At 38.9% G+C, this 8,372-nt stretch overlaps 1 long non-coding RNA gene across 1 annotated transcript; it reads right to left on the bottom strand.

The window, feature by feature from the left end:
* Positions 1-452: 452 nt before the first annotated feature.
* Positions 453-7,923, bottom strand: LOC141276263 (uncharacterized). The gene is made up of 2 exons (XR_012325532.1): positions 7,615-7,923; positions 453-1,236 (listed from the first exon to the last, which is right to left on the bottom strand). It is a non-coding gene; the product is annotated as an uncharacterized lncRNA (long non-coding RNA).
* Positions 7,924-8,372: the final 449 nt, after the last annotated feature.

Genomic DNA, 8,372 nt, shown 5'->3' on the forward strand with positions numbered 1-8,372 from the left:
TACATTCTGTATATTCATTTCTGTATATTCCTTTCATTTAATACAATAATGTAGGTATTTCCTAATTTATGTTTGTATTAGTTTGCTAGGGCTGCTGTAACAAAATATCACAAACTGGATGACTTAAACAACAGAAATCTACTATTTCATTGTTCACAAGATGTCAGCAAGGTGTTTTTTTTCTGATGGAAGGATCTGTTCCAGTCCTCTCTCCTTGACTTATAGATGACTGTCTTTTCCCTATGCCTCTTCACATTATCTTCCCTTTATATGTGTTCAAGTTTCCCCTTTTTATAAGGATACCAGTCATATTAGATTAGGGTCCCTCATAATAACCTCATCTTAACTAATGGCATATGCAATGACCCTGTTTCCAAATAAGGTCACATTCTGAGGTACTGGGGGGCAGGACCTCAACATATGAATACGGGGGGAACACAATTCAATGATAACAATGTTGAAGTCATTTATTCAACTCTTTCAATCCAATGAAAAAGGACAATTACACCCTCTGTGCTTTCATGCCCTGTTAGTTATATATAACTCCCCTTATGTCCGGGTGTCTGCTTAGACATTGGTTACCAGGAAAGGTAACAAACCTCTCCTGGTTCTGTTACCCCCACCTGAATTGGTATTAGGTGTGTTTCTCATATAAAGCTTCTTTACCCTGATTAGCCATCTCCAGTTGACTGGCAAGTTTTCCTCCCTGGATGATAAATTCTTTCTATTCAGGGACTGTTTATTCCCAGTGGCTAGAATTATGCCTCCCACGTGGAGGGAACCAAATAAATGTTGAATAAAAATAACAGGATTAAGTATTGAGAAATTAATTTGTCCCCATAAGACCACACACTTCAGTAGTCATTCTTGTCTTGACTTGGCCGTGCCCCATCTCTCTGTCTGGAATGCCCCCTCACCAGCTAGCTCATCCTCCTTTATCAAGAATCAGTTTAAATCTTCCTTTCAGAGAGCTTCTCCTGGCCATCTAATTTAAAGCAGATCCCACGGTCCCCATTATTTTCTCTGCCAGACCCTTCTTTGTTTCCTTCTTAGCAGTTATTACAAATTAACATTGTATTTTACTTATTTTTCTTTTTGTCTCTTTGTCTATCTTCCCCATTAGAATATGCCCTTCATTAGGGCAGGGCCCCAACAGTCTTGTTCATCATCATATCCTCAGAATCCAACAGTGTCCAGCACACAGATTTTGTCCCTTTCCTGGCTGTTGTGGTTTCCCTGGGGGAAAAAATAAGTATATAATGATTAGATTGTTTCTCTCCTCCTTTTAGGAAAAATTAACAGGTTTTTGTATTCTGAGTTTGGAATTCCTTGCCCAAAAATCTGTTACAGAGTTCAAAAAATTTATTTTTTGAGATAAATAGAAGAGAGATAAAGAGAAGAAAAAGAAAGAAGAAGGAGAGGAAATATGGCCAAGCTCCTGGAATAATGCTCCCATTTAGCATAATAGGTAAAGTCATTTAGCCATTTAGTCGTTTAGTCAGAATTTAAACGGTAGGTCTGCCTCTTATACTTGTGTACTTTGAGTTAAAACACTTCTCTGCAAATAAGTTGTTTAATCTGTGAAATTTGCTGTCAACTGGATTAAATATAAAAATAATTTTTTTTCAGGCTAGGTACATGTTTTGTGAACTTGGAAATATTCGAAATTGAATTTCCATTGATTTCACACAAGGCAGACAATTTGTTAGGGTATAATATTCTTGGTCACATTTTAGTTTATTTTCCCTAAAACTTATTTTGTTTCATTTTCTGCTAATTCTTATATTTCTGCCTGTACTCTTTTAGGGTGCATTTTGTTCCTGAAGTAGAAAAATTCTGCCAATATATTTCTAGGTGTGGGTCTTTTAAAATTTATTTCACCTAGAACAGAGGCAGTTCCATAAATCTTTATCCATTGTAATTTTTGTGGGCATGTTTTTTTCCCTTTTTTAAATTTAATTTTTTATTTATAACAAGAAGGTATGTAAATTCAAATATACTGGCTAAAAATATAATAGTTTATTGCCTTTCTCCTCCCAAATCCCAATTCTTACTCCTTAAAAGTAACTACATTCAACTTTTAAAACTACTTCTTCTGCTATTTGCCACCGCATTGCTAAATAATGTGCTTATACAGAAATTATTTTCCAAATTCAGACTATTATTTATTGACTTTCTGCTATAGAAAATATGTGTTTACCTCTTACATACCCCCCAGCCATCCACAATTCTCTACCTCCCAGCCAACTTCCTTCATAAACTTTGACTAAATTAATGTTCAATTCCACATTATTATGACTACCAACGAGCTCAGACATACCAAGTAGTAGCTCAGTTCTATTTATATCTGCAGGCATTCTTCCTGAATACCTCCATCCTGCCCCAACTGGCCTTGCAGAGTTTTAGGCCTTCAGCACAGCTGATATCCTGAGACTTCTCTTCAATAGTATCATGGGAATTTCCTTTGTCAGTTTCATCTCTTTTGTATGCCTCTGGGTTTTTTTCTGTAAACTTGATGACCCAATAGCAATGAGCACACCCAGTGCCTAGATCTTGATTTCTAAATTTCTAATAAAAAGATCCAGAAATCCTAGAAAACTGATTGATTGCAGGTCTGGGCAGGAAAAATTCAAGATGAGCATAGATGTCAATGTCAGATGTCAGATCTCAAGATGCTGAAAGTGAGGAAATGTTTAGAAAAGAAAATGGGATGGTGGCAGGTCAAAGCGGCATAGGAGCCAACCTGGAAGAGCTCCCAAAGACCAACCTTAGAACAGCCCAAGCAACAAAATAATCACATTATTGGACTACAACCCAAAGAATAAAATAAATATTACAAGCCTATACTGATATAAATAACTGGACAAATATATAAATGGGGGTAAATAGACAATTCTTGTTTTACAGATGAACTCCTACTAATAAATGTGGAGGGAAAGAAGGAAATAGAAAATCACTTTTCAATTATTACAACAGTAACTGCCACAGGCGAGATCCACCCATGGATGCTAAAGCGTATGGATGAAAGTTTTTATAAAAAAGAAAAATTATGGGCTTCCCTGGTGGCGCAGTGGTTGAGAGTCCGCCTGCCGATGCAGGGGACACGGGTTCGTGCCCCGGTCCGGGAGGATCCCACATGCCGCGGAGAGGCTGGGCCCGTGAGCCATGGCCGCTGAGCCTGCGCGTCCCGAGCCTGTGCTCCTCAACGGGAGAGGCCACAGCAGTGAGAGGCCCGCGTACCTCAAAAAAAAAAAAAAAAAAAAAAAGAAAAATTATGACTTTATAATAAAGAATCCTAGCAGAGACCACCTTAATCACACAACAACCAAGATTAACATCATCAATAATATATATCGGCTCCATGTAGCTTCTTTTTTAAAAATTTATTTATTTATTTATGGCTGTGTTGGGTCTTCATTTCTGTGCGAGGGCTTTCTCTAGTTGCGGCAAGCGGGGGCCACTCTTCATCGTGGTGCACAGGCCTCTCACTATCGCGGCCTCTTTTGTTGCGGAGCACAGGCTCCAGACGCGCAGGCTCAGTAGTTGTAGCGCACGGGCTTAGTTGCTCTGCGGCATGTGGGATATTCCCAGACCAGGGCTCGAACCCGTGTCCCCTACATCGGCAGGCAGACTCTCAACTACAGCGTCACCAGGGAAGCCCCCATGTAGCTTCTTGATACAATGTACTGAGAAAGGAATATCACCTCTGTGGCATCCTTCAAAAAATGCAGAACCTCAGTCTAATCATGAGAAAATAGCAGATAAACTTAAATTGAGGAACATTCTAAAATATAGTTGACAGGTATTCCTCAAAATGTTAAGGCAATGAAAGAGGAAGGAAGACTGAGGAACTGTTACAGATTAGAGGAGTCAGGTGGTAAGACAACTAAATGAAACATTGTTTCTTAAATTGGATCCTGGAACAGAAAAGGGACACTAGTAAAGAAACTGGTGGAAACCACCCCCATGAATTCTGTAATCTAGTTAATATTATTGTACCAAGATAAAGTTCTTAGTTTTGATAATGGTTCTATAGTTTTGTTAGATGTTACTGTAAGGGAAAGCTAGGTACAGGATATATGAGGACTCTCTGTATTATCTGCATAACACTTGTAAATAAAAAGTGCATAACACTTTGTAAATTTGTCTTACAATAAAAGATTTCAAAAATCAATCACCAAGCCAATAAATATAGACAAAAATGTCTTGCATTATTTGAATTGTTAGTACTTAAGTAAAATGGTCAAGACATTTTGATGTCTTTATCAAATATTCATAGATGATCCTAAAAAGTAAGTACATTTCACAGCAAACAGCATCCTGATATACTGTTGCAGTTTCTACTTTTGTTTTCATTTTTTTACCTCTTCATTTATATGAGAGAGAACATTTTAATAAAAATCATTTGACTTTATTTTACTGAGGATATTAAATATTAAACTTTAGTTTCAGCTTACTAACTTAAGTGGAATCGCATTAATAAATAGAGTCAAACAATGTTCTTAGGATATTTATTTAATGTAATCATTCTAATAAAGTAGCTGCTGGATTTGTTGAGAGAATTTCCTTTAAAATGATGCCTCCTAAGCTAGAAGTCTATTAAAAACAATATAACAATATGTTATAAGTCCCCAATTACCCTCCATGCACAACATGGAGTTGTTCTTACTCAGGTTTTGCTTACAATTAATGCCGGTGTGTTTTAAATATTATAAAATTTAGATGACATTTTCTGAACAATAATTTATTCAGGACTTACTGTCACTCCAAACCTGTGTGATGACGATATGGAAGGGAAATGGCAAGAGGCTCTCTGTGTGTCTGTGTTAAGTCAACCAGGAACCATGCAGATCTGGGAGAGAAACAGATCTGGGTGAGGTTGAGAGATCTCAAGTGGAACATTAGGTGTGTCCCATGCATTGCATTTATTTCTCCCAGTAGAATTTGGGCTCTCTAAGAGTAAGGAACCATTTGTATGTGTCTTTACATTTCTGGTACTTCATACCTCACAGTGAGGCGTCCAAAACAGTCCTTGAGTAGAGTAGTTTTGAACTGAAATAATTTGACTAGAATTACCTTGTGTGACATGAGGAAAACAGAGAACTGTCTGAAACTGTTGAGCAGGGGACAAATATCAGATTTGCATTTAGAGAGGTACAAGTTTAGAACTGCTTGCACTTGTTCATTCTAATGAAGAGAGATCACAAATAAAGCAGTAGCAACAGGAGAAGAGAACAGGAGGAAAGGGAAGAGTCAAAGATGATTGTTGCATTGTTTTGGCTTATGTATTACTTACTGAGAGAGTACAGGGACATGAGCTGATTCAGGTGTGGAAGATGTTATAGTCAGTCTATCCAGGTCATATCCTAAGTAGGAAGTCAAAAATTGCATTTGGAATTTAGGACTGAAGGCTTAAGTGGAAAGATAGATGTAGGAACCATTTACATTAAAACTGAAGTTACCCTGAAATGGATGAGCTCAATCAGAGAAAGTGTACTGACTGAATGAGAGAAAAAGAAAATACAGAAGGGAACAGAGAATATATAGAGTCAAAAATTTGGACAAAAAATCAGGGAAATGTGAATCCGAGGAGCATTCAGGTAGGAATAAAGGAAGGATGTCTTTCCCAGGGAAGAGAGAGTTTTAAGATTCAGCAGTGTTGTCAGGATTCCTGGCTCCAGACAAGAGAAATGAACATGAGTTAACATCACAGACAAGGAGTTTAATGAAGTGATAAGAGATACATCACAGAATCAACACAAAAGCTGATGAACCAGGCTCAGAAAATTGGGAGGCGCCAAGGAGACTTCACCATAAGAAAACACAGTGAAGGCCCTGTCACAGGACGCTTCTACCTAGGATGTCACCTGCAGTGACAGGACACGACAGTGCCGCCCTCATAGGGTTAGCCCCTGATACAGCCAGGAAGATCTTCTTAGCCTTTGCTTCCCTTGCTCAAATATCAAATCCCTGGGAGAGGGGATCTAATCTCCTAGCTCAGGATGCCAGAAGGCGGGGAGACGGGATCCCTCCCTTTTGCTTCGCCTCCCATTAACACTCTGAACAGATGTATCCGCTACATCAAGAAGAATAACAGCTATTTCCAATAAAACTCTTATAATGTTCTAGGTCCTGTTCTGAGCACTTTATAGACATCAGCTGATCCTCGCAACCACCAAATGTGATAAGTATTATTACTTTCCATTTTAACTGAGGTTAAGCTGAGACTTCCAGGAGTCAAATGACTCCCCAGATGTTACACTACTAGAAAGTGGCAGAGCAAAGATCAAAAGCCAGGTAGTCAGTCGGTTACAGAGCTCTTTGGGGGCAGGGTCTCACATGCTGACCTGCACGTCTAGGTAACAATAGGTTTGTTGATCAATGAAGCAAGGACAAATGTTGAATTCTTAGGTTTAGATAATGATGCAGAGTGTCTTCTGAGAGACAAGGAAAGGAGGAGAGAATGGATAAAGATGCCATAGAGGATGGTTTTGAGGTATTCCTTGTCTTGATTTATATTTCTGCTCAGAATAAGCAAAGACATCACTCCAAAAACAGTGAGATAGCAACGGAAGTCAGTGGCAAATGGTAAGCCTTTGTAATAACCACTGTGTAGACAAATAGTAGAGTTACTCTAGCTAAAGCTTGGGAACATGAATAAGGTGTGGGCCCTAATCTTCCTTTCTTGGTAATTATGCTTGAACAGTTCAACTGAGATGAAGAGACCATAAATTCAAGTTTGAAGCTTATTGGTCAGGACCAGCAGAAACCCAAGGGTCAAAAGGTAAGAGAGTAAATGAAGTGATGAACTGTAGTACCTGAGCTGGCATCGTTATTATAATTACCATCATAGTCATAACAGCTATCATTTATTGACTGGTTTCTATGTATCAGACACTGTCAAATGCTCTACGTGCATTATCTCAAACCATGCTCATAACAACTATATAAAGTTGGTACTGTTATTATCCCATTTTATAGACAAGAAAACTGAGGCCTGGAGAGTTTAAGGTCAGAGAGCTAGCAAGTGGTAGAGACAGGACTTGAACCTACTTGAAACCAGTAGAGCACTGTGAATGGGACAAAATGTAAGAATCAAAGATTAGGAGTTGGAAAGCTGGTAAAATAAAAGAAAGTGAGAGGATTGAATTCCAGAAGATTGGTTATGGTCAGAGAACAGAATGTTTGAGTTTATTATTTTACCCCTCAAGTGGTTCTGAGTGACAAGCTTCAAGGTTCATTATGGGAGTACTAAATACACATGGTGCCCCTGTATGCACAATACGCAGCACGATCTTGAACAATGGGGGATGCAAACCAGTGGATAAGTAATTCTCCCTTTCATTCTCTGGCCAGAAAGTTCTGGGGGATGTTTCATAAGGCTTCTCAGATGTTGACATGGGACTGAGCGCAAGTCACCTATGGTGGTGACCAACTAAGTAATGTACCCATGTATTGGCTATTCCCTCCCCCATTCTTCTCTCCCCTGCCCTTTACTCTGTTGGGAGTTGCTTCCCAAATAAACAACATGCACTCAAGGCTCTACGTTACCTCAGGCTCTGCTTCTGGGACAACCCAAGCCAAGACAATTGGAAGTAGCCTTAGAAGACAAACCTTTAAGATGAATGTTCCTTCCTGGGAACAAGAATTCTCTTTCAAAATCTACCCATTCTCTTCTCATTGCCTGCAGACCTATAATCAAAGTTGGGTCTGGTGTTAGAGTTCTTTAGAGAATCAGAACCAACAGAAAAAATATGTACCCAATAATGTGTGTGTGTGTGTCTGCAGATTGAAAGAGAAAAACAGATTTATTTTAAGGAATTGGCCCAGGTGATTGTGGAGTCTGCCAATTTTGAACTCTATAGGGCAGGCCAGCAAACTGCAAATTTAGGTAAGGGTTCATGTTGTCTTGAGTCCAAATTCTGCAGAAGAACAGTCTAGAAACAGGCGGGGTTTTTTATGTTGCAGTCTTGAGGAGAATTCCTTCCATTTCAGGGAAATTTTGTCTTTGCTCTTAAGGCCTTCAATTGACCAGATGAGGTTCACCCATATTGTGGAGTGTAATGTGCTTTGCTTAAAGTCTATTGACAATTTACAACTAAAATATACCTTCACAACATCTAGACTGGTGTTTGTCAGACTGACACCGTAGCCTAGCCAAGTTGACACATAAGATTAAGTATCACAGGTCTCATGAAGCTTTATGGAGAAATACAATCTCTGCTCTGGAGAGAAATAGTTTATACACCAAAGGAACTGAAAGAGCTTGTCTGTTTGTACTGCCAGGAACTCTGACAACACAGGTAGGATTTCGTGTTGGGCTTTAGAGGGTAGAATATAAAGCTGGTTAAGGAAGAATTACTTGATATGAG

The sequence above is a fragment of the Tursiops truncatus genome, chromosome 13 (genome assembly GCF_011762595.2).
Source record: "Tursiops truncatus isolate mTurTru1 chromosome 13, mTurTru1.mat.Y, whole genome shotgun sequence".
In the NCBI taxonomy this organism is placed as follows: Eukaryota; Metazoa; Chordata; class Mammalia; order Artiodactyla; family Delphinidae; genus Tursiops; species Tursiops truncatus.